The 27589-nt window shown below is 39.3% G+C and overlaps 1 protein-coding gene and 1 long non-coding RNA gene across 2 annotated transcripts in view; both read left to right on the forward strand.

Annotated features, from left to right (window-relative positions):
• CNTNAP2 (contactin associated protein like 2) overlaps positions 1–27589 on the forward strand; it is a 432568-nt gene that overhangs the window by 12214 nt on the left and 392765 nt on the right. The window lies entirely within an intron of this gene.
• On the forward strand, positions 13739–15775 carry LOC112942711. The gene is made up of 3 exons (XR_003248429.1): positions 13739–13803; positions 15108–15196; positions 15645–15775. It is a non-coding gene; the product is annotated as an uncharacterized LOC112942711 (long non-coding RNA).

Below are 27589 nucleotides of genomic sequence, written 5' to 3' on the forward strand. Positions count from 1 at the left end.
ATAATGTAATTTCAGCTTGTAAATTGCTAACAGATTACAACAAAATCATTTGCACACTGGTGAAATAGAGAAATAATTCCAATAACAAATACGTTCAGAATAGAATTTTATGATCTAATTTATGAACAATTTGCTGACATTTTTTCCCCTAAGGAAAACATTCATTGCATGCATGTCTTTCAATAAATTACTTGTTCAACTTTAATAAAGTGCAATCTCAGAGACTTATTGAAAGACTTCTTTAAAGGGTATTTGTGAATCGTTTTAGATTTATGAGAGAATGGCATGATGCAAATCAAAGTTTTAGTTACTGTTATTAATGCTAGTGTTATTACAAAAGAGTCATCATGGTATGCACTAGGGATAAAGGTATCACATCCTGGAATGTCCTTTGCAGACACATTGAAATGGAAGTAAGAATAACATGACAGAATCTCCCTGCTTATTAGTATTCTTCTGACAAGCAGTTAATTTTAGAGAGATTATAGATAGAGATGTGTATTAATGAAATATCTAATAGTGAGACTGTTCAAGGATGAAATCACTTTAGATAAATAAGAAATAGAACTGTTTTTGTTTTGCTACTAGACAGAAAGAACTTTGTTTTCTTATCAAAGGAAAACTAATTTTCCAATGTAAAATTTCCTGAGTGCTTCTTCTGTCTAGTGAATAACTGCTGTTTAGGAAGAGAGGGAAAGGAATATTCTTCAATATTTCAAACTTGTTATTTCACAAGTCTACAAAGAGAGGCAGACTTTAACAAAAACAAAAATTGTATGACTTTCTTCTAGGCTGTTTTGAGATATGGCGTCCTGTATTTACATAACTCAAAATCTTGTTTGCCTTGTGTGCGTGTATTGTGTGTGTCAGCTTGTAGTGAAATAGGTTTAACTTTGGAGGTGGCAAAAGGATGTGCCAGTGTTGGCACCTGGGCTTTGTGGTGGCCAGAATGTGGGTGCTGGAGATAGATAGAAAATTGAAGTAATATTTAGAGGAAGAAAAACAGGCATGTCGTGCTCTAAATATCACTTCACCAAAAACATTCTGCACTATTTTTAAAAGTACAAATATTATTAAGTTTCAGTTCTCTGGGAGACATTTTGGAATTACCTCAGTATTCTTCAGACTGTATGTGAGGCAGTCGGTTATGGCGTTATGCACTAGTTCATTTGACAGAGCTCCCTTTTCAAGCAGTGCAGACATCTTGTTCCCATTAACCCAAGGCTTCTGGATAGTGTGGGCTGTGTGCTGCGTCTTCTCATTCCTTCCCCTGGTTTCTCAGAGCAAATCAGACTCTTAAGACACACATTTGTTTCTTCAGTAGCTGAAGCATGCTCTGGTGAGTGAGCGTTTACCTGGTGTCCTGTGTCTACACGTTACCAAGCTGCTTGGGTTCACTTAGATGTCCCTGAGTTCCTCTGGCAATGTTCTTCCTACTGCCCTCCCACCTGCTTTCCTTCCATCACCCTCATTTTTCGCTCCATCCTCCCTGCCTCCTTCCCAGCGCGCTGCCCGGGATCTCTCAATCAAGGTGAAGAGATGAATGGCTTCTGTTGGAAGAAGAGAGCGTAAAGCCGGAGCACAGTGCAGTTTAATTTGTCTTCTGTCTGCATGTAAAGCAGCCTCTATCACCCAGGCTGCCAGGCGAGGTTGAGGAATGGTAGCCCTGATAGGTTTATCATGTGTTCTCATCTCTGTGAAAGCTAAATGAAAACATAAAGTTCCCAGGCATTGCTTGAGAACATACTGATAGCATATTACTGTGGGCACTAAAATTCCCGTCTGCACTCAACTGTCAGCATCTTTTTCTCTTAAAAGGGAAAGGATGTTTGTACTTATAACCACTAAAACGGGAATTTCAAGGAAGGTGTCATGTGTCGGGACAAGTTAAGTTTCAAATTTAAAATATATTACCTGAGCACTTCTTTTTTTTTTTCTTTTTGATAAAGACCTAAAAGCTTCTCTTAAGAATAAGCATGCTGCACCTCACTATATTTTTAAATTACATTTTGGTGTATGGTTTGGAAAGACAAATGTGAACGATGGTCGAGAATTAAAGTTCTCCCATTGTTCATGACAATCAGAGCAGGCTTGAGGAGAATCAGGCTGTGGGGCAGACAAGAGGAGGGGAGGAAGCATGAGAGGCCAGTGCAAGCACAATCTTATCACCAAACCACCTATATTAACTTCTCCCATCCCTCTTCTTGTGTTCTTTTTTTTTTCTTTTTTTTTTTTTTACAGTTTCCTTTAACATGTCATTCTTTGTTGCAGTCTGACTCTGTATCTCCCTTCCTTGATTCTTAGGTAGAAATATTTTTCAATCCTCTCTGATTTTTTATTCCTCCTGAGAAAAGGGTGCTATAGTTTAGCTTGTGGAAAACACGTACCAGCAGCTGACCGCTCTCCCACTAGCAGCTTCACTGTATTGGCAAACCTGTGTTTAAGTGTCTTCACTGTCATGGCAAGCTCTGTGGAAAAACATATTGGAAAATGTAGGTGTTGTAAAGGAACCTAAAGGATTTGTTCCTCCCAGCGTCTGTTTGTAATGGAGTTGAGAAGCAAACAGGCCAACACTGATGAATGCCCTGGTGGCCAACTATACCATTTAATGATATCCACAGTAGGGGCTATATCTCCAGTAAATCCTAGGCAGAGCTCTGGATAACTCAGAAATAATTGCAGCATCACATGCCATGGAAGTCCTCTCACATTAAGGTAGGTGTAGTATAAACAGAAAAAGAAGAACTAGAAATGTTGCACATAGGAAGAATGCTTTCTCTGCAGTCTTTTCTTGAGGGTAATCTTAATATATTTTTGATTTCTTATTTCCTGTTATTCTTGGTATAGAATATGGGCAGTTTTTCAGTTCTATTTTTCCCTCTCAGGATCACACAGTGATCTGGTCAAAAGGAATGCAAATGTCAAGAAAAGGTTGAATACAAAGATGACTCTTCTCAGAGGGGAGGCTAAAAAATACATTAGACTGACATTTTTGAATGGTCAGGAGGGCAGCAGAAGGAAGAACTGAGCGGGCTGTGCTTTGCTTATGCCTTAGCAGTCCTGCATGTACTGCCTTTAAACTTCTGTTATGTTCTTCCTAATGTCTTAGGCACAAGTATTCCCCAGATCACATACGCTATAGCTTGTTAGGCTAACCTATAGATGACTCTTACACTGAAGGGGATTGTTCCTGCTTTTGTAAACATTCAGTAAATGAATTGCTGAAAAATTCATATTAAAGGTTAAGACCTTAGGTTAGTGTGAAAATGGCAGTGTAACGTGCCTTTCTGAGCGCATCCTTCTAGGGATCCATTTTCATGCTTCTGTTTACCCTGCGGAGGAGTTGTGCGACTCCAACTCCTTGCCTGGCTCCGGAGCTCTGTAGCAAATCTGATTGAATTCGGGTACCTGCAGCTTTTTCTTTGGAGTGTAAGACTAGCGGGTCATAAAATGACATTGTTTCCGCAGGAATATGAAAGATTCTAGAGCAAAAGAATGACTTTTATAACAGCAAACAAGGTAATGGATGTCTCCCTCCTAATGTCAGACTGCTCCAATGTTTACTTAGGCCCATACCCCTGCAGAGAGCTGGCCTCCCCCAAGCAATTCCTGTCTCCCTTTTCAGAGCTGATGTATCCCATTTCATCCTGCTAGTGGTTTTGTTTGCCTGTGCTCATGAGCTTCTCATAGGTTGTGCGAAAGTTATTTTATGGGTTGACTGGAAAGAAGGCAAAATCATCAAATCTAGTAATTCTAGCAGCATTCCCTAACAAACTCCAAAATGTTTGGTGAGCAGAGGCTAATACCATTCTCATCTTTCCTGTCTCTTTTGTCTTTTGTGTCTTTTGCATTAACCTATATGCTTACACAATTCATACAGTTCTCAATAATCAAGCAATAACACGAGGCTTAGAACTTACTGCAGGGCTACTCTAAACCCATCATCCTTCTGTACTACCCTACAAAAATGTGGGTCCATTGACATCCCTAGATCTGCTTGCTTAGACTGATACTTAATTAGGCCTGCAGTGAACAAAAATGGTGACGAGGCCTGACATTCATGTCTCCAATAGATGAGGAATAGCTACGCGACAGGAAGTACATTTAGAATAGAAAGCCATCATTTGTGGTTGAAATAATAATTAAAGAAGAGCCTTGGGAAAGCGAATTGGTTATCATTTAGTCTTTCTGAAAGAGGTAAATGTAATTAACTCAGTTCATTTGTAGGAGGTTACTAGTTAGGTGATTCGTTGAGTTGCAGATGCATTAAAGTATTTCATACCTGCTGAATCAGCATGGGGCAAAACTAGTCTGTGCCTTGAGTAAACCAAATCATGGGAGTTCCTCTGGCTCTGCAGAAAATAGATGATTATAGAAAAGATGTGATAATAGTGATGACGAGAAACTTTAATCTCACAGTATTAAATTACACTAGGAAGATGGATGAGAGCCGAACTTTTAAACAAAATCAGAAAAAAAAAAACCCACTGTGGAGCACCTTGCAACAAATTAAAAATGAGGATGGGACAAAGCCCAGGTCCTGCAGTTACTAAATTAAAGTGCTCATCTTCTGCTATACTTTTCAAGCTTGTATTTTTCTCTCTGTACTTAATTTCTTTGTAAGCTTAATTCCTTTCCCTTTCTGTGTGTTTCACTGAGAACGTCAGCTCCCAGGCTTTTCCATTTTGTAGTTAATTTTCTTGGAAATGGATCATATCAACCTCTAAACAGAGACCAGACCTTCACAAAATTGTTGCCAGTGCTTTCTGCTATTCTGAATGTGGTGGTGCAGGTCCATGAAACACTAAATCAATCATTACTCTTTACTGAATAGTCTCTGCATTTGCTTCAGATGAGGTTACACCAGTGGCGTAGCCTCAAATGATAAAACTTTCAGTAATGGTAGCTTCAAAGTTCTGCTTTCCCCTGTCTCTTCCAGCTGAGACTGGAGCTATAAAAGAAGATGTGAAACATTAATCACCTAAATTAATTCCAAATTTGATAGAGGATGGCCCAAGAAATTGAAAACATCTTTGATTAATAAAAGGTGTTATTCTTAGGACTGCTACCTGCCTAATTGGGTTAGTTTTGATTAAATTAAATTCAGTCTTTCTTTACACTCCTACTTAGTTGTTCTTATCTTATTGCTTCCTCACAAATCATTTTTGTGTTCCAGCAGCAATTTATGGTTAATATGTTAGAATTGTCCTACTTTGCAAAAGCAGAGGATTTTATATTAAACTCTAGGAAACAATCTTATTGCCTGAGCCGTGATCACGTGTAGAAAGTTCTGCAGTGGGTGAGTAACAACAACACAAGCCCAACATTGGGCTCTTATCAGTCTGTACCAGAATATTTACTTCATTTGAAATCCTTGGGACTGTATTGTTGGTAAAGGTGCTTGTCATATCTCTCCTGGCTTATCAAAGGTTAGTCATGCAAAAAAAGCATTTTAAGCCACAGTTATTAAAAGGTTTTATGAAGAGGTTAGTGCATGTCAGCCTTCTGGTTAGACCTTAAGTGGGACCTTTTGCTAGTGTTTCCTCAGCTCATGAATATTAGCCTTTCCTTTGAATAGGCATATAGAAAATCATCTCAACTGCTCGGCTCTTGTGGGAAAAAGTGTAAATGTCAAACTGCAGCATCTAAAGCCTCTCAATGTGGGTGACGTTCAGCATGGAAGAATGTTTATGAGCACAGCAGTGTTCGTTTCTAAAAATGCCTACATTGTACATAGCAAAAATGCATGCTGCTTTCCCAGCCTGAGCTCGATGTATTCAGCTACCAGACACCTGTGAAGTGTTTCTTGGATCCTAGCTAAAAGTCCACAGAGCAGCCTGTGCATTTGGCATCACTGTCAGTTGTGTGAGATCACCTAGGCAGCTGGGTATTCCTGGTTCCCGGCTCAGCATTTACCACATGCTAAAAACCTGGAATATTTGGAGGTCCTTTAGACCTGAAGGTTCTCCCTATATGTTGGAAGCTTTTTAAAATGCAGTCTGCGGGAATGTAGCAAAATATTCTCAGGGTTTAAGGAGAACGTTGCTGTGGTTGTCACCATCCTGCCCTTCGTGAACATCCAAGAGGTCTGGGAAAGAGCAGCTGGAAACCTCTCTCTGCCTCATTCCTTTTGACAAGTCACAGCAGAAAAGAGTTCTTGCTGTCGACAATGTGGATGCTTCTACTCAGAACTACCCACCTTATCTTTTAGCCAGCTTCAGAATTTAACTTCTGTGAAGTCCCAGTTTTAATATAATTTGATCAATGTAGTAATGGGAATCCATGTGTTAAGAGTAGAGTAGCCAGTATGGGACGTTTGTGGTGACTTATTCATGCATGAGAAAAAACAGTTTGGTGAGACTGTAAGAGATCGTTTTAAGCAGTTAAAAGTCACTTATGTATATGTATGTTTAAGGAAAAGTCTTAAAGTGGATAGTCCAGCTAATTAATAAATTAGCTATACATATTTGTGCACCCAGTAAGTTTCACTTCAATTCTCTACATTTTCATAAACCAAAAATATTTAAATAGTCTCATTCTCTGAGTGGAGCTACCTAGAATATTTTCAGTAGTCATGACAACTCTCCACATTCCTCTGTGAAAGCACTTGGCCTTTTTATTTTTTTCTAGAATGATTAGCAGTATGTTGTGAAAAAGGTCTGTTTTGCCCAGTTTCAGTTCCTAAACACAAGAAATAAAGTTGCAACACAATTCATAAAAGAAAGGAACATTCTTACTGGTCTCAGAACAGATGTATCCCAAACATGATAAAATACACTGATTTTTAAAAAGACAAAGAATAGCAATACTGAAAGTACAGTGCCTAAAATTACCTGTTATGCAACAGCATCAAGTTAGTCATTTAGTAACTGAAGAGAGCTGTGCTTTAAAATGCAATGTACCCTGAGAAGTCAGAGTGGGTAGAAAGAAGGAAACTAGTAACTCTGCTGTGGTAGCTGTGTTACCTTGGGTGCATTGTAGTAATAATGCTTTTACGGGGTTAAACTGCAAAGCATCTTCCACATACACAGAAGTACTTGCTGCTAAACTCCAAACCATGCTGAACTAGATGCGTTTCATTTAGGCATTTGATTAAAAGCACAAGACTAAGGCTTGCAAATCTCTTGTCAACACAACTAATTTCCACTGGGCAGTGTGAGGATTTTTCAGGGTTTTGGTAGGGAAATGAGATGAAATTCAGCAATTTCTCTGAGTTTTGCTAGGAGTCAGTAGCTTTTTACAGACAACTCCCTTGTGTGGACATATGCAAAGTGAAGTTTAAAGGAAGATTTTCACACAATCCAGTGTTAATTAAATCTGTTGAATTTTATATATAAACATCTTGTCCCTTAAATACCTGGACAGATTTAAAATGTAGGACAGGTTAGAAGGAATGTTAACTTAACTGAACATTTATGATCATGTACTTACGTTAGAGTTGGAATGATATCCCTTTCAGGAACTGAAAATAAGGAGAAAGCAGGTGGGAACTGTGCTTCCCTGTTGAAGAGGACAGTCTATTTATTAATGCATTTACTGGTTTGTCATGACAGCAGCTGCAGCGCTGCCTGAGGCTGGGTGGATTGCACCCTCTTACCTCCCTTTCCGCCTGTCACCTCTATTGCCACGTGCATCACCTTAGCTCACGGCGCAAGGTGTTAAATGATGTTGCTCGTACCTGGGAGTGACAGTATATACATCTAGGGATAGCAAAGCTCCAAACATTTAGCAGAGCATTCGCTGCCTGTGGAAAGCTGTGGTGTGAAATTACGCCATTTAGCTGAGAATAAGGCAGCAAAAGAAATACTCATAGCTGGCACACTTCATCTCTGCTCATCCACGCGGGCTGCTGAATGACAAAGAAAACAAATTGCCCGCTCTCTATTCCCCTCGGATTCCTTTCTCTCCCCCTTCCCCTACCCTTGAGCAGAAAGTTGGAATTGTCACCTTACAAAATGCAGGAAAAGCAAGCTAAGGATACCTAAGGAGATTTGGCGAGTTCCCACAGGGCTTTGCAGGGATCCCTGCAGGGCAGGATCCAGGGGACACAGGGAGGATCTCTGCTATGCAGGCGCTACCAGACTGCTACTTTGAAGGCTAGATGGCCCTGAATAGATACTTTTCCGTTGGTAGCTATGCTGTAAAATCTTCCTGAAACCCCTTTGTGTCTCTTCCTCTGAGTTTCCCAGCAATGTTGATTAAAATTAATGTCTTTTAAAAGCTGTTTGGGGACAAAGTGGTTTTTAGTGGAAAGTGCTAGTGTTATCCTGAATTCCCTGAATGTTCCTTAATGTATTATTATTACAGTGTGAATTTGCTGTTAAGCTATTAGCTTTCTATAAAATACTTCTTTTATTTTCAGGGCTTCATCATTTTTCATTTTATAACTCTTTACTTTTTTTAAGTAGGCATAGTTTTCCATGTCTGTATTTGGAATGGAATTGTGCCTTCCATAGAAATCCTACTCTGATAAAACGTTCAACAGTTTGCTGTTCAACTCTTGCAAGTAAATCAATGAGCCACGTCTCCAGGGATTTTAAAACTTTGGAAATGGCTCTTGGGAGCCTAAATTTTTTCACAAGGTATTTTTCTTTCTATTATCTGAAACCTGGAGGAGAAGAATTTGTTTCCCCAGGACAGATCTTTATACATCATCTTAGCACCACTTCCTTTTTTCTCACACTACTTTTCTTTGCGATGTTAAGTCACATGTTAGTCATGAAGCACCAATTGAAAGATCTTCTTTTCTTTCTCTAAGCGATGGTTTTCCTTGATTCATTGCTGGTGGAAAAACAGCATATGCCAATGTGGAGTTAGCAGAGGCTGTATTACATGAATGGAAACAACTTTCAAGCTGAGAATAACATGGTTGCCCTCTAGTTCATTGTAGCATTTATCCATTTGAAACCCATAAATATTAAATAGAACCTCATTTGAGAAATGGCTTGTGCAGGATAAACAGCAATAGATATGTGTTTGGTTCCATATATTGGTTCCATGCTTTAAAAAAAAAAAAAGGCAAAAAAAAAAAGCTTTCTTATATCTTGTTATCCACCCCTCCCCCCTTTTTTTAATCTAAGTTTGCACCATGCGGGAATGCTGTCCAATGTCAAGACAGAGTAATGACACCATCTTTTGATTAGAGAGTTTTTGTGTTATTGCAGAATGTGAATGCCTCATTTGTTTGTATGTGTAGGTATTTAGGAATAAAAATATTATTTTTAATATAAAAAAAAGTCTCTCTGAAGAGACTGAACATTTCTGGTGTGTTTGGATGGAGATGGCAGCGAGCACAAAGCACATCATGACTGGGCCTCACAGATGCTACCAGTGGTGTCACTATGTAAGTGATAAGCACTAATACACACAGCCTTGCACAACTAACAGGTCGGAGAGGAACTACAGGTGAATGTGGTCTGTGGCCAGCGTGGAAGGAAATCTCTTGTGGAGCCCCAGCAGAATTTTGCACTGACCTTTTTACACGTACACTGAAAACATATTTGAAAAGCTGGGTGAGTTGTGAGATCCCAAGTTTGCTACCGGCACTGGGTAGGGAAGTCATTCAGGACCTGGCAGTGAAGAGCAGCAGGAGGATCTTAAGAGTTTGACTAGGTAATAAACTCGGATAAAATCTGACGTAGGAAAGAGTTGAACCAGGCACATGAGAAAAAGCAATCTTGAACTTTACATATTAAATGATGGGCTCTGAGCTGACTTGCCATTTAGGAGCGAGGTCTTGAGGTTACAGTAGAAAATGTCAGATCGGTACTCTGTAGTGGTTAGAAAAGTAGTTGACTGTTGTGATTAATTAGGAAAGGCAGAGAGAACACATCAGAGAACAGCATTACGCATTTCAGAGAAAGCTGAAGTGTTGCCCTATCTTGAAAACAGCAGGCAGTTGTAATGCTCAGGGACTGGTGACAAAGGTGACCAGAGTCATGGGTACCTTCTGTACGAGGAGCAATAAAAGCGACGAGGGTCGGAACATGGGTTTGATAGGACAGACCTCCTTAAAGTCAGGAGCGTCATTGAAGGGTGGGAGGGAATTGGTTGGTTGTGGTTCCTTCCAGTACAGCGAGTAGGAGACATCAAATGAAATTAGCAGCTTGTTGCTTCAAAACAGAAAAAGAAGTGCTTACGGACACGGTCTGTGGCTCCACATCAGGAGATGCTGTGGGTGATAAAATTTGACAGATTCCGAAAAGCAATTGCATTTTTTTCTCTTTATTCCCACTGAGAGCTATTAAAAACCAAAGCCAGCACTGCTGGTGCGGGAAATCTCTGATCAGCAGCTTTCTGAAGGTCGCAGGAATGTTCTGGAGAAGTATCATTGCTCACCTGAGCACTGCCAAAGAGAGGTTATTTGGCTGGATAGATCCGTGTGGTGTTTCCTATCCATGTAAAAATTGGTATGGACAAAAGCAAACCCTTTCTGTGCTCTGAGCTAACTGGAAATGATGTGAGGATTGAATGTATGCTGTTGAGAAGGAGCTAGTATGTCCTCCTCATAGGCAATCTCAATCTATGCTATGCAGTATATTAAGTATATTCAGTTGGTTTTCAGTAGGTCTGGAACATTAGCCGAGCAAAAATGCATCTTCTTATAGTGTTTTGAACAGAAGTTCGTGTTTGCCACCAATATATTGAGTAAGTTGATATTGTTAATGTTGTAGAAGTGCTCTCAGTAGTCTTTTGTAAAGTTCCGGAGGGCAGTTATTGCTTCCTCCTGAGGGATGTTTCCAACATATGAGCTCTGTCATGGCTCATTACTATTGTACATGGCAAATGCTATTTTCAAAAGTGTTTTATGACTGAACAGAAAATCTGATAAAAGAAAAATAAACCTATCTTTATTGTTTGGGGGTTATGCGTATACCTCATACTACTACTATCGTGAAAGATGCCAAATATTTCATAACCTGCATTGCATGTGATAGCTTTTGCTTTAAACTTGTGAATGAAATTGCAAGGGCCTAATCATGTGCCAGATGGCACATGGCACATACCCGAGTGTGAGCAAGTTCCAAATAAATAGGAAACAAGGCCAAATGGCTCAAAGTACTAAAAATACATCCTTTAAAAAATATGCAGCATGTCAAGCAGTGTGATTTTTGTATCCTTATGGAAAGGCAGAAGGAGGAGTGCACCATCCTGAGAGAAAAGATGTTATAAAAGGCACACAGCATAGAGATAGGGACTGCACTCTTAGAGCTTTTCTCCAGGCAAAGCCACATAAAGAGGGTAATATGTGAACCCCAAGCTTTACGTTTTTCTTTTCTGCTTTGCCAGTGAGTGATTCTGCTGAACCTCAGTTCTGTTGCCCCTGTTGGGCTGCACGTGTCAGTAGGGTGTTACACCTTGGCAATGTCCCGCTTTGGAGTCTGTCACCTGCTCAGGCATTTCTGTTTGTCTGTGAAGATGATGACCTCCATGGATAAAAACAGTATTTAATTGTGTAAGGACAGCCCAGGAGTTTTGCAGTTTGTGGTATTTTTCTAGTATCTTGTAGTCTCTCTTGTAGGCCGTGCACTTCTGAGTGAGTGGTCTGCATCCCTGGGATTACAGGTAACAATCTGAGACTTAACCATGCTTTTAGTATTTATCCACTCACCTTTTGTACCCACACAGCATCTTTCACTGAGGATGTTATGGCATAACCATTTTCTTTAGATCCTACCATTTCTTACCTTCAACTCAGTGATCATAATGCCTGAATGTCAGCACCACATCCCTTATTTTAGGGCAGAAGTATTACTGAGGAAACAAAATAAAACAGTAAGATGGCTCTCTAGCCAGGAATTATCCATCAGGTGCATGAAATTTGGATTCACACATAAGCATGTCAGGCTTCAATCCCACAGGAGGTCGCTGCAGTTTTAGTACTGCAAAATATGAGCTGCCCTGGAAGTAGTCTGGGTTGATCCAATAGTCTAATTTAGTCTGCAAAGACCTCAGTGTGATCCTGGTATTTGCTTATTTAGGTGAGATAAAAAGGCAAAGAGGGAAGTTGCTGCCAACAGCAGCTGAGTTTCATGTTCTGGTGGTTTGATTGCTACTGTTAGAGGTGTTAGCTTTTTTAAAGCAGTAATTGCAATGCTTATGTATCTGAATATACCTGGGTGACTCCAGATGAGGACCCTTCCTTTCATCCTCCTCAGTGTCATTTTGGTGGGTTTTCCTGAGCCAGAACAAAAAAGCACTTTCTAGTTTACTTGGAGGAAGAGAGTCTGTTGGGCTTGTTTACCTGACTTAACTGACTTGGACTCAAATAAATTTAACACGAATAAAATAGGTACAACTCTTCCTTTGGAACATCTATAGCATATAGCAGGTATCAATACCATTCTGTGAAGTGTCTAAAGCCTGACATCTGTCACACTACCCCAGGTGATTCTTGGCTTTGGATACCAGTATACAAAACAACCTTCCGTAAAGATAATTCCCGTGGTACTGCCGAGCTCTGGACTGATGTCCCCTCTGCTCACCTGTCATAAATAAGCAAATGTCATGGCTGCCCGCTTGCCTGTCAGCCTTGCGGTTGAGCTCCTGTAAGAAAGGCAGTGTGCACGCCAGGCAGAGGCACTTCCACGTGCACAGCACTTGGCGAGTCTTTTTAAGGTGAAATAAGGCACATGTGCCCAAAGGAGAGCTTGGTAATGAGGAATGAACAAATTGCTGTAGTCGTTTGCACAGGTGGGAATCAATTTCATCACACTGCCAAGTTGCGTATGACTTGCATTTTATTTTGGCGAAATCAAAGACTTTGCTTCTTCATATTTTAAATGTCAAGGGTGAAAAAAGAATGACTTATTCATGTGAAGTAGGTTTTTCTTTCTTTCTTTTTAACTGGAAATTGAGTATGTTTCAGATGTGCAAGTATTTGTAGTTACCTCCAGGATAATTGGGGTCACAGTTGAGGCCGTTCCTTAGATCACCCTATGCAGACTTACTATCCACAGGCATGCAAAATAATGACTTGAGCAAATTTGCTCCGTTAACACCTATTGGAGATGCAATATTCATTACCAAAGTCTGAAAACATAACAAATAAAATATGGTTAAATGCTTTGTAATAAAACATTCAGACATTACCACACAAATAACAAAGAGTAAATAGCTCAATAAACAGTTTAGGTATAAAAGGAAAGCCTCAATTAATGGTAACAAGGGTGAGTCAATTAACAGCTGATTATGTGAGTCCCTAGATAGCTGTGTCTCTCTGTTCCCTATAAATGGCTGGTTACTGGATTTTGGTCTTGCCTTTCTTCTGGTTGTGAAAATCAGACTTGTGCGTGTACTAACCAAGTCCACCCAGACTGCTTGTTGACATATAAGCCCCTTAACACCAAGAGCCAGCCCATGGCTCTTTTTTAGGACTCCTTCTTTAAATTCCTTCCACTAGCAAAGTTTAGGCAGCCGTGCACTGCTACCACGTGCCTCTGGATAAAAAGCAGCCTGGAGAGAAGGTCTGGGTTTGGTAGTAAGGGCTTGGGAATTGCTCAGATTCAAAAGGCTGCTTGGGAATGAGTGGCTAAATGGAGTTTGCCTGTTCTTGATGTACAAATGTTGATGCCTGTCGTGGACCTTTGAGAAATTTCTGAAACCTTTAGCAAAATCAGGGCTAAAAGGTCTACATGCTTTTCTGTTTTTGTCAGCAAAGCACTTGCTTCTTGTCTTTTCATTGTCATTTTATTTTTCTTGAAATCTCTTTGCTCTGTTACCAGAGTGGCCTTTATTTTGGCTTTTTGTATAAATACTGAAATTTTAGATGGAGAAGAAGAAGATTTGGTACCTGCTTGCCAGGTAAGAAGCACTTCCTGTGAAACTCAAAAGCACAGTTGGATTGTAAGGCAAGTTAACATCACTGCATTTCCTGGCTAGCTCTCGTGCAGCAGTACAGTTTGCTGGAAGCTAATTGCTTCTCTGAATGCATGGTGAGCTTGCTCTTTCACTTGTTTATTAGCCTTGTAGCACATTCCTATAAGTGAATGTGATGACATTTAATGTTCAAGGACAAAGCATACATTGTACTTTATATTGAAATATGAGTCAGTATTCCTAAGACTCTAAATGTTATTGAATATATTTGTTAAACTGGCATCTCTATAGAGACCGTAATTGGAAAAGATGCCATCAGAGCAATTGTGCTCTTCCATAATTCATCAAGAATCCAAATTCTGAATATGGTAAAAATGAGGGACCACTTATCCAATAACAGTAAACCAAACTGAAAAAATATATTTGGTTGTGGACTACATTAAAAACCCATCCCCTCTGCTTTTTATAGCAAGTATGCTGCAAAGTAGAAATGTAAATATAAAAGATATTTTTCAGAAGAATTCTGCATTGTAAACTACTGTATTTTCTCTTTTAAAGCTAAAATAGCTTGTTGCAAGTGAGATGCTTCACTGTCATAATTTTTATTAGATTTAAGAAGGATTGTTAAATAGGATTGTTAAATTTAATTCTACAGGGAAATTAACTGGAACAAGATTTCAGATTGCTCTAAAAGAAGCACAGCTATGCAAAAACAAGTTTATTACAGACTGTAGCTCTCAATGCCAGTATTGTCTGAGCCCTTATTTGATTTATGGCATCTGCTTTCTGGCATCCTCGCGGTTCCTTTTTAAGCCTCATCCTTGTATTGTAGTTGCCAAATTGCCGAAAAAGGATTCAAAAACCTTCTCGTATGAGAAGAGAAAGTAATGAACAAGAATGTTCTGTGAATGTTCTACAGAAAACATACAAAAAAAAAATAAAATAAAATAAAACCCCAAAGCTTGCATAATGAGTGGATTTAAATAAATGTGTTTCCCTCTAGAAATCAGTTATTCCAGCTGGACAGAGCACGAGCACAGGTCTGCATCTTTGAGGAGTAAAGAGACTTAGTCAACAAGTTGATGTGGAGAAATAGGTTTCATTTTTAACTTAGTTTTAGTAGCTTCCAAGTGAAGGGCTGAATCAGTGTAATTTTTACAGATTTGGGCTTTAAAGCTGTTCTATTATTATTATTATTATTTCTACTGTTTTTGCCAGTTCTCTATGATAATACCCTAATTCTTTTGCTTGTTTTCCCCTTATGTTAATAACAAACTAACTGAAAATAGAAAGGAGAGTGTCTTCGAAGCAGTTATTTAACATTCTAACAGCGTGCAGAAAGACAACTGGAAATCTTGATATACACGAGATGCTAAAAGTAAGAATCATACTTAATTTCTACTGATTAAATCTCTAAAGGGACTGTATAGACAATTGGTTGTTTAGGGATTATGGACTCTTCTCAGCTGGGCTTGAATTTTTCTATTAAGTAAAATAATAAATCCAAAAGTGCTATTGGTATAATAGAAACAACATGTGCATGTGTTGCATCAAAATAGTAGTTCCATTTTCTCATTTTTCTGATACAATGTAGAGCATATTTTTATGTAGCTCTATCCATGTTTTGTCTATAATTAGAAATGAAGATTTGTAGGTCAAATTGAATTGCAATGACTTTAAATCATTCCTTTGTTAAAGAAGAAATTTCTCTTTTAACTTGCACTCTCCCATGCCAGTTTGAACTTATTTGGCTCAGTCCCTAATTCTCCTGATAATTTTTTCTCTCCTATTTGTGACCTGTGCTACCTGCGTGGTGCCCAATCGAGGCACTTTAGCTGCGCCCCCAGTCCTGCTGACCTTGCCGGAAGGTTGGGAGCTTCGCGTCAAGACAGAGAACTGTCGTTCAATGCCTTAGGCACGGGAGCCTGAGTATTTCATCCTTCTCCCCAGTCCATCCTTCTCCCCAGTCTGTCAACTATATCTGTATTAAAAATGGTCATTACCATTCAAGTGCTTGATGGAAAGAGCCTCAGAAATTAAAATGGGTGTTTGAAAATCCCGAAGCTTATCTGAATTCATTCAACTATTTGTTTTTCAAATCTAGCTGAAATACGACCCACAAAAGGGCTTCATGCCTGATTTCTCAGGATGCCTGAAACAGCCTCTCTCTGCTGCAAACCAGTGTGGGAGGGTTTTGTGCGCTTTTTGAAGTAAAACCATTAAATATATTTCTGTTAGCACAGTATTGATCTTGCACTTACTTGAAAGGTTTTAGGCTCCTGGCAGGACTTTCAGTGAGCATGAGCTGAGTTTGTAATGAAATCCAAAACACAGAGAGTGTCTCGTGGTTTTGAGTTTTGCTGCAAACATGAACACAGCTTTAGTTAGAATCCTTGTTATCAGACCAGATTGTTGCTTTGCTCGCTGTTCTTTGAATGAATATGAACTGCAGTGCTGAGATGAAGGATAGTATAAAATCTTTCCCTTAACTATATAGCTGTTTTGAGCTGCTTATTAGTGGCTGGTATCATTTAGCTTGTTGTGTTTACCCTAGGAAAACATATCTGAGGAAAATAATGTCACTGCATTATTAAATAGCGAGCTTTTGAAGCTTTTCTCACTTAGTGCTTCTGGGTGTTAGCATCTAAGCCTGCACCCACCTCAGTTTGATCAAATGACTGCAATTCCCAAAGGAGTCTGATGGGAACTGTTGTCCAGTATTACAAATTATTCCTTCCTTGAAGCAGATGAAACCAATGGAAAATGCATGTAATTCTGTGTTCACCCAACTAATTGGAAGAGTAATATTTTGAATTAGATTCTATTGCCCAATGTAATGGATCTTCCCAAGGGACAGAAGGAAGGATTGTGAGAGAGTCAGGATCAGAAGTGCTGTAAAAAAAAATCTGCAGTAAATAAATAAATAAAATAATTGAGGTCCTTCTTAATACTTACGGTATATGAAAGATGAAAGAGACATAAAAGCCTGACTGAACCGTACTTTTAATGTGCTTTTCAGGAGGTGGGAGTACCCTGATTCCCACCCCGCCACCACCCTGACGAGCTGGCAGCAATTTGCCATCCTACTGTGGTAATAGGACAAGGTTATGAAAGTTTCAGTAATACAATAATGGAAACAGTAGCTGTTAGTTGTATTGTGTATTTTGTGACCAACTGAGTTTGAGTTGTATAAATAATACATTCTGAGACAGTTGCTCATAAAAGTAGCACCTAGTTATGCGCCATTAACTAGTGAAATTGGATTAGATGTGTAGGACAATCCTCAGTAGGATTAAGAGTTCCAAATCAGACAGGTTTCCGAAAAGAACAAGGCAGAAGGTCAAGCATTCTTTATGGATAGACAATAAAAAAGGGTAATACAGTATATGTTGGCTTTCAGAATGAGAAACTTGAATCCCTTTAATGGTTGGTATCCATTTGAGTAAATACAATTTCTCATAAAGGCAAAAACAATTGTGTTTGTATTTATAATTTATTAATAATACGGAGTCGATTCCAATATTATTTCTTCCACTAATGCTGGCCTTCAGGTTTTGCTTTTGCATCTGTTGTTGCTGAGTGATCTGTTTCATCACTTGCCTCTGCTAGCTCAGATCACCTGATAGGCATCTTGTTAGGCCCCTTAATCCGAAGCCTGCATTGCAATGTTTAAGTTGTGATTTAAAATCATAGAATAGTTTGTTGCAAGGGGCCTCTGACAAGGTCATCTGGTCCAATCTACCTCGCCCAAAGCAAGTTGAATTCCTGTTTAGATTGCTTGTGAAATTACTAGTTTATCTAAATAGTATGATGACCTAAAGTCCAGCATAAGCCTTAGTTTTAAACACACAGATCACTGCTACTATTTTTCTTTAACATCTCTCAGTCTTATAGTGTTGTGCTTTCTACATTGCTTCTTCCAAGTGATTACTGCATTTACAGTTAAATCTAATTAAAGTAAGCAAGACAATTACAACTGTGTTTGTGCTTTCTTTAGAATGGTTCGAAATCAACCACTCTTGCTCTTCCACAAATTTATTTTTGATATTAAATTGCTAGAAAATTGCTTATAAAAATCCTTAGAGTCAATAAAACCGTTACGTAGTAAGGGACTTCAGTCATTAGCCTTCTGTGCAGATCTTTGTTGGTAAGACAATTTGAAGACTTCGGTCAAAACTGCATATGCAGAGTAAGATTACTAGATTTTTACATTTAACTTGCTTGAAAACAGAATAATCTTCCATTATGAGTAGCTCAGTACTGTCATTGCAATTCCCTCCTCTGTTTCTAAACCAAGTTACATTCCCCTGAAGATATTCAATTTTCAAAGGCCTGGAACTTGTGAAGGAAGCATTATGGATTCAATTAAATTGTATTGAGAAAAACCTCCCAGCTCCTGGTTTTTTATTCTATTCAGTAATAATGGCAAGGAAGCATATGTTTGTGAAAGATAAGGTGGTAGCTCTGACTGTTAAGAAGTCCGTTGTCGAGCTGTTTCTGGCGCCTTGCTAGGGACAGTGCCATTGAGCAGTTCCTTAGATTTCTGTCCCTGTCGCTGCTTCTTCCTGCCATCAAGGTCAGACTTGCCAGTAGAACCGTAGATTTGTTCTGCTTTGGAGGAAATCAGGAGAATTTGCCTACATTTCAAGATTGCAAGTAGAACTGTTGTGAGTCAAGCCTTGAAGTTTGGTGGCCTGGAGCTCCCCAGGAGTGCCAGTCTGCCAGAGAGGCATTCCCATTCCCAGGCCAGCTGGATCGTGCTAGGGGTGGTAACCTGCCCTTCAGCATCAGGAGCCTGTGAAATGCCCAAATCCGCATGCTTCTCACTGTAGGAATGACTTCCTGTGCATGGTGGGCTCGGCTCACCCTTTCCCTGTTCCTTCTTTGAGAACTTTCTTAAAAGCCCTTGAAGCAAGTGAACACGATGTAAGCAGGTTGGTATTTAAGATGATGGCCCTAGTAAAAGGCTTCTACCCTCAAGTACTGCTGATATCATTTCAGAAATAAATATAATAAATGAGGCATCACAATCAAAGCCCCCTTCTGGTGAATACTGGGAGTAAAGTAGAACATATACTGTGTAAAATACAAATGCATGCATTGTATAAAATATGGAGATTTGAAGGAACGGTGTCCCTTAATTAAACACGAAGAGAAAACTGAAAGTTTTCCGATAAAGTTATGATAATTGAACTATGAATCTCTTCTCAGATGGCTGTGAAATAAATTGCTATGGATTTGCAGTAAATTCAGCATGTTGCTGTGTTACTAGGGAAGCAGGTTTAAAGATATTTCAGTAACAGTATTTCATTAAAGACCCTTCCTTTACTGGCAATGGGTATTAATGACAACTATGTGAATGGGAAAATAGCACTAGGTTTGGTTTGAAAAGCAGGTGTCGGTTATTTTAATTTCAGTTTAAAAAATGATGACTTTTTGCAAATAATTAAGTCCAGCTCTTAAGGGTTGATGATTATGTCAGTTTGAGTTAAACTCCAGTCTGCGGTTCAGGGTGTCCCTGCTGGTTTCAGTTGGAGATGGCAGTCGGGGTGGGTGACACTGTGGCCCGCACGCCGTGTGGCGCGGAGCGCGCGTTCCTGCGGCCTGCTGGAAATGGTCTCATCCGGCGGTGGCTGCAGCGTAGCTCTCCTGATAGTTAACAGGAACATCTTTTTAATGCTCTTCCCTGAAATCCACATAGATGGGTTATGTTGCTTTCCTCCTTATCCTCCATCCAAAGCACATTGGTGTAGGTCAAAAGACAACGTTTCTTACAGTACAGAGTACAGTAGCTCTGGCTGGTAGGGTGGCAAGCAGCTGACTCTGCAAGAAGTCTTGCACTGATAGTACTCTCTCTTTTCCCAGTGCTTATAATATAACTATGAGTCTTTAGGCACTTGCCTTTTCTTGATTTGCAGACCACTTTATAAAGTAACTCCAAAAAATAAAACCTCTAAGAGTCTTCTGCATTATGTCTAAATTTTTTGTTTCATAATTTGACCATTAGCTTTTGGAGGAAAGAAATAAGTGTCATCACTTAAATGACAGTTCAGAAATTAGCATTTTTTCCTCAAAAATAAATCCTCCAGATGACATTTTCTTTTTTAATTATCTACCAAGATTCCACTGATTGTTTCTTTATTCTGTTAGAATGAGAATGATTGCATCATAAGCATCTACTAAACACTAGAAGAATAAAAGAAATTCCATTTCTTGCTCTGCTCTAGGGAGGTTTAGGTCTGTCGTCTTCACTGTAGAAAGCTTAAATGAGGTCTTGACATTCAATTTCATCTAACAGAAAAACAGTAGAGAAGAGGTGAGTCAAGTTAGAGATTAAAATGAAATGAATTTTATTCTGGATCTGTTTTCAATGATTAGTATAAATCATTGGCCCATTGGCCAAGAAGGCCGATGGGATCCTGGGGTGCATTAAGAACAGCATCTTAATGAAGACGCTCTTCATTCTGGGGTGCATTAAGCGAGCACCTCCAGCAGGTCGAAGGAAGTGATCATCCCCCTATACTCAGCCCTGGTAAGGCCACATCTGGAGTACTGCGTCCAGTTCTGGGCTCCCCAGGACAAGAGGGATGTGGAGCTGCTGGAGAGAGTCCAGCGCAGGGCTACCAGGATGATCAGGGGCCTGGAACATCTGCCCTATGAGCAAAGGCTGAGASAGCTGGGYCTGTTCAGCCTGGAGAAGAGGAGGCTGAGGGGGGACCTGATCAGCGTGTATAAATACCTCAAGGGAGGCAGTGAGGAGGAGGGGGCCGGCCTCTTTTCAGTGGTGGACAGCGATAGGACTAGAGGAAATGGCTTCAAACTGAAGCATTGGAAGTTCCACAGGAACTTAAGGAAACACTTTTTGACAGTGAGGGTGCCAGAGCCCTGCAACAGGCTGCCCAGGGAGGTTGTGGAGTCTCCTTCTCTGGAGATCTTCAAATCCCGCTTGGATGCAGCCCTGTGCCACGTGCTCTGGGTGACCCTGCGTGTGCAGGGGGGTTGGACTAGATGACCTCTGAGGTCCCTTCCAACCTTCGGCATTCTGTGATTCTATGATTCTATGAAATCGGTGCTTTCATAGCACAAAAATATTTGCTTAATAATAAAGGAAACTAGAGTCCTGAACTTTGGCAGTTTTGACATTCTTGTGAAAATAAAATACACAGAACTACATTAGAATATTAAAATATGTTTAAGTCAGTAAACATTTTATTGATATTACGTTTTCATTTGCCTTTTTGGACAAGCCTTGGTTTACATCTCCCCCCTCCCTTCCTTTATGCTATAGGTATGTGCCTATAGCCTTCAAGTAACCTGGATGAAATGTGACCTTGTGATTTACTTAATTTTCTGCCAACTCTTCTGCTTAGTGAAAGGTTCTCTGCTGAAATATTTACATGCCTAATAATATTTCAAACAAAAATCATTCTACAGAATTCGTTTGAACTATACATGGAGAAATGGAAAAATAGCTCTTTTCTTAGGTAATTTTATGTGAAAGGAATGAGAGAGCATCTTCTTTTATAATCAAAGGGAAAAATGAATATTGGAAACGGAAGGAATATCGATGCATGCTGATGCATCTCTGCCCTGGAGGTAACCTAGGGCTCGGGGGATTCAGAGAGCAGCAGAATCTGCACTGGACCTTGTCAGATGTTGTGCCAGAGGATGGAAGTGTGGTGAGGTAAGAAAGGTGTTGAAATGAGGAGGAACTGAAATACCTAAAAATACGTGGTTACTGCAGGGACAGGACACTTCTCAGTACCTAAGTGATGAAACTGGCCAGGACAAGGTATTGTTTGCCAGAGAGGCATAAAGGAAGTTCAATATGGAACATAAGCAACTATTGTTGCAATTGGTCAATTGTCTCTTATATAAGCTCAGGTTTTGGAAAATTGGAAGTTGAGAAAAATGACAACAGTGTATGAATGTTTCCAGGCAGAGTCTGAAAATAAACTCTACTTCTGAATTTAAGGCAAAGTATTATATTTTTATAAGGGATATGAAGTACATGGAGATGTACAATGGGGAAAATTCTACATGTTTTTGCAGTTGGGCTTACAGCTCTTTGTAGGAGTCAACAGCAGATAGATAAACAGCAGACCATTTGGTAAAACCAAATTTCAAAGAAGCTTTTGACAGAATTCTTTATCACAGGATTTTAAAGAAACTAAGCTGACATGGAATAAGAATGAAGACAATACCATTATGTAGTCCATGATACCCCTTCACCTATTAAATAATATATACATTTTGATATAGTCACCACATCTCAGAAAGGATGTAGTAGAGGCTATAAATAAGGGTGACAGTGAAAACAGGACAAAAATTAGCGTATTTGTACAGTGAAGATTCACAGTGGTAGGAAAAATATCTTATTACTTTTCTAATTAGATGAAACATCTTTGCAAGTCACCTGGATTCAGCACCATGTGGCTGCGTAGAGTACAGTCCTTTGGAGATGAGTATCCTGTGTCCCGGGCCTAAAATCCAGTTTCCATATCACTCAAAAGTCAGTTTTGGCCTTTTATACACAGAGAATTTCCCTGGTAGCAGAGCGCTAGCACAACAACTCTGGCTCTGGAGCAGTCTGGAGTCAAATCTGAAATTCATACCAATATGACAATATCAAATGCATCTGCATCAAAGCTGCCTACTTTTAATTTTGTTCCGAAATTTATTTCAACTCTTAGGACAGAGCAGCTCAACTGAATATAAAAATGACATGTACTGCTTTGCTTAGCTTAAGTCCCTAGCAAATTGGATGTAATAAAACCTTACACTTCAAGTCTGAGAAGCAAGCCTGTGCCAAAATCATTATTAAGTTTAATTCTTACATTACTTATATTCACATTAGTAAAGAACATAAGGGAACCTTATTACCGTATAAAGATTTTCACTGTTCCATGTAAACTACTGGGAAAGATCAGCCCTAATAAGATTTTTTTTGAGCTTGTGGAAGAAAGAAGCAGATTCTCTCCTGGTAAAAATTGACATTTCTCTAATAAAGTCAATGGACTAAGCCAATTAACAGTAGCTGAAGGTGCATTCTTGCTAGGCTTTCCTTTCCCTCCACACATCAGTTCCTTGCTTTGATACCATACTCTTTATGCAAATACGTAAGCAAGATTAATCACTATGCATTATTAAAACAGAGCTTAAAAGGTAAATCTTCTGCAGAACGTCTAAAGCAGATAAGGGCTTTACAAATAGGTTCCAGGTAAACAGAGTTCTAGAAATTGGGGCAATACTGGGCAAGTAATTAGATACCAAGTGCGTTAGGGATGCATTTCCAACTCAGCACATATGTGCAAGTGCCCTTAATTGCTCATATGCCCCTACATTGACAGTAAAGTATGCCAGCTGGTATGCAGCAAATGCTCAAATAGCACTTTGCCTTTCTAATCAGGCCATGGGTATCGTAGGTTCAGGGCATAACGTCCAAGAGGACATATTTGTTCCTTGAAATCTGAAAAATATCTGCGCTTGCTGCTAGGTATCCCAAATATCAAAAATATTAACACTTCTGGAGACAGGAAACGGGCATATTTCCAGCAGTTATGCAGCCATCCCTATGGGGCATGTTAGTGTTTTTGCAGACACTCTTCAGCAGACCTGCCGCGACGGTGTCTGCTAACACTACCCTGTAAAATGAATTGAAATCAGTTATAGTACTGCTCAGTGCGTCAAGTATACTTGAATACATCCAAGGTGCAGCAGGGTCTATTATTTCTCCTGAGAGTAATATTATGAGTTTTATCAGAGTAATAATTTTAATTAACTGTTCATGTTGAGACAGTTTTCCCTCCCCTGGACCTAATCATTAAACAGTATTTTAAATGACATTTTAAGTATATGGTGCTGAAATTTAATACTGGTGTCAAGTCAGAAGTCGGCATCCTCTGTGGAATTTTCAGTATAATTTTACAGTACTAGTGTAGACTCCTACGGGAATATACTCAATAAAATCTAGATACCTGTCTAACATTGGTTGTGCATGTTATCCTGTTGGTGTTCTGCACTAATTCAAACTAATGGGCAGAAGTGCACAGTTTCCTTCAGTAAAAGACAACAGCATCAATGTTAGAATAAAAATTCCCAGTACTAATTAGAAAAATATCTATGATTATTTGGTAATTGAAGTAATGAAACTTAAGTGGGGAAATTTATTTAAACTAAGACTTTAGTATATTCTGTCAAGTTTCATTGTATCGAAGGACTAGCAATAGAATGGCAGAGAAAAAAGGAACTACCTATTAAGTTTTACATAACCCAGCGTCAGTAAAAACATTGCATAAAGGTGACACAGTTTTTCTATTTTACAATATCAAAGCCGTTGTGCTATACGCCTGTCTTTTAATGCTTCCTTGTGCTTTGTTACTTGTGCTCAGGTTTTGAACTTGAGCTTGTGGGGTCTACGTATTTGCATTTTGAACACAGAATAATATCTTACCAATTCAAAGACATGTTCTTTCTTAGAATTCTCCGCACTCTAAGAAGCTTTAACTCAGATGTAGCTTGGGCACACAGAGCTGGTGTCATTGTCTTCTGTTTCTCTTAGTTCCATAGAGCAGATCTTTAATCCAGGAGTCCATTTTCTCTGCATACACCTGTTTTCCACTAGACAATTCCCATTCCTAATTTTGACAGTCAAAAGCGATAAGGATGGTGGCCTGCAGGAGAACAGGTGAGCTTACAAGGCAGCACCAGCGAGCTAGTCTTTCAGGAGCTGCCCTTATATCTGAAATATTCATCCTGATCAGATGATCTTGCCTAAGGAATATCAATAAATTACACTCCAAAGGTCTCTGTTGCAATCCTTGTGTTTATAACTCAAAGGTCATCCTAAACCACCATATGATTTCTTCCATAATTTCATGAAGTTCTGTTTCAGAATGATCTAAGCCTCTTACATCTATTGTCTGATTTGCCAGGCCATTCCTGAGTTTCCCTCCCTGAAAGGTTAAAGAGTATTCTACCATTTCTCATCTACTTTTATTCATGAAAACAGAGAGGAAAAGAGGTGAATTAAAATAGGCATATGTAAGTGTAGAGGAGGTACAAATGTAGCACACTGAAAAGATGATATAAAGATAATGTTTTGGGGTGACAGTGTTGGCATAGGAAATTATATTCAAGAATTCAGTTGAATAGTTTCAAGATAAATTTTGCTTATAAATTTACTGCCTAATAATGTTTGTAAAGAAAAAAAAAAGGGGACATCTCATTCCACTTGCGTGTATTCCACAGAGTAATGTTCATAGATTATAAGTGCAATTCTTATGTCACCCTCATCTGACAAGGCAACATTATAGCCATATAAATTAGTTAATATTTATGAGTATTGCTACAGTTACGTAAGTTTGTCAGGATTTATAAATAAAATACCATTCATAAATCAAGGCAACTAATTGCAAGGCTCTGGTTTTCAAGCAATACTCTTGTTTTCCAAAGGATTTTCTTTTCTCAGGCAGCAGCAGCACAATTGTTATAATATGGTTTCTGCTATTTGTGAAGAAACTAACTCTCCAACCGAATGCCCCATTGATTTGCCTGAGTTTGTGTCTATCAGCATATCTGCTTATCTTTTGCTTACAAATTAAGTGACAGAACTGAATAATGTGGCTGTTATCCTGTGGGAAGGTGAGCCTCTTGCAGGATGTAGTTAAGGAAGTCAAATAGCAGATTCTGCTGACAGACAGTTAGTGTGGGCTTTGATAGCTGTGGTGCATTTTTAGAAATGAACAGGTAGCACAATTTCTTTCAAGACTCTCTAAGTAGTTTATTGCTATTCTCACTGGTCAGGTCTAATTGCTGCTATGTGGTTGATATAGGATGTGTTCATAAAAACGTATGTTGACAGAGCTCTCTCCTCCTAAAACTAGCACGTAATTGCACATTTTTCTACACTTTGCAGTTGTGAATGCCCACCTGTCCATGACTGTAAAAATTAGTATTTGAAAAATTCATGACAATAATTATACCTTTCGAGTACAGATGCTCTTGTTTGTATATGTGTGTGTATATGCATGTGTGTGAGACTTTCATGCAAGATTTCAAGTTTTTCAAGTTTAGTCCCTTAGTCCTCCTCATTCAGCCAGTTCTTGATAGGAGCTTTGCATTAATCTGCTTTATTAGACAGACTCTCATAAGTAGCCTGTAAATCACAGAAGCCTTCACTGTCTTCATGGCTTAGAGATACTTGCATCAATTCTGGAGGTAAATCTAATCTTTAAAAAGAAATTAATGGTTGTTTTATGAGAAGGTAAGATGGCTCTTAGTCACCTGTATTGGTTATTTGGATTACAGAAGACAAAATCCAGTCACTTCACTTCTCTCTGGCTGTTTCTGTCTTCTTAAATGGGCCATGAATTTCTCCCTTTCTTTCTGCTGCTTATTTAAATAGATTGTGTTGACGTGTCATCTTTGTGCTTCATTATGCTGGGAATTCACTATTAAAATTAAGGATTGGTAATTCAGGCTCTTTGCCAAGGTGGTTTTTCTTCAGATACGCTGCCCAGTCAAATTTATTGGCCTTGCCAGTAAGAGTTTTATATACAGTAAGAGTTGCTTTCTTCTTTCTCTCTTTTGATTTTCCATCATGGGTATATCAGAAGGCAGTGTGAGAACAAATATGCCCATACCTGTCTCCCAGAGTAGACCTGACTTCATTCTGTTCCTTTAGGAGCATTATGAAGAACATCAAAACCCCACACCATGGTCCCATACTTACACAGCTTGTAAACGTGTCATGCATTCCTGCCCACAAATCACAGCTGAATATGAACCCACATTACCACCATGGGGTCCACATATACACCATATTATAAGCACCTAGCGCAATAGAAACTAACTATGTTTCAGTGAATTCATATGATTTGGGAGTATATCTGAAAATGAAGTGTGAAATGCAAATACAGGTGTCTGTATATGCTTGGGCTATGTGGGTGTAGGACCAATAAATCTCACCTTTCATACTGATCTTCCTAGAGAAGAAAGCTCCTTCTAATTATTTTTGAGCAATGCTGGATTCTTTTTTTTTTTTTTTTTTTTCCCCAGATTTTCCTTCTAGTGTGCTCTACAAAATATCTGAAAGAAAGAAAAAAGTTAGAGAACAGGATCTGACAGAGGGGAACTTTCTGTCCCCTCTATATACTGTCCTTTCTATCTTGTCTGGGTATTTTGTGCTAGTCATGTTTAGGGCTAGCTTTTGATCACATGTGCAATGACCACGTTGTTGCTTACTCGCCTCCTAAGTTTCCACATGAAACTCCACATCCAGTGAGTGGAGTAGCTCAGATTCTCTTTACTGAGAGGTGGCTAATGTGATGTTTTCCTTTGTGCTCATCTGGTTGCACATATTTGCTCTTTTGATTACTTTAGATATAAGGTATGGAAAGCTGGACTTTAAGTGTCTTCTCTGGAGACGAGAAGGCTGAGAGGGGATATGATTAACATGTGTAAGTTCATGAAGGGAGAATGCAGGGAAGAAGGGGACAAGCTCTTCTCATTGGTGGCCAGTGACAGGGCAAGGGGAAATGGGCATAAGCTGAAACACAGGCAGTTCCATCTCCAGGTGAGGAAGAACTTCCTTACTGTGAGGGTGACAGAGCAGTGGAACAGGCTGCTCAGGGAGGTTGCGGAGTATCCTTCTCTGGAGGTCTTCCCAACCCGCCTGGATGCCACCCTGTGCCACATGCTCTAGGTGTGCCTGCTTGAGTGGGAAGGTTGGACTAGAGGATCTCTAGGGGTCCCTTCCAACCTTGAATAT

The sequence above is a fragment of the Nothoprocta perdicaria genome, unplaced genomic scaffold (assembly GCF_003342845.1).
Source record: "Nothoprocta perdicaria isolate Ctin4 unplaced genomic scaffold, notPer1 scaffold_131, whole genome shotgun sequence".
Lineage (NCBI taxonomy): Eukaryota > Metazoa > Chordata > Aves > Tinamiformes > Tinamidae > Nothoprocta > Nothoprocta perdicaria.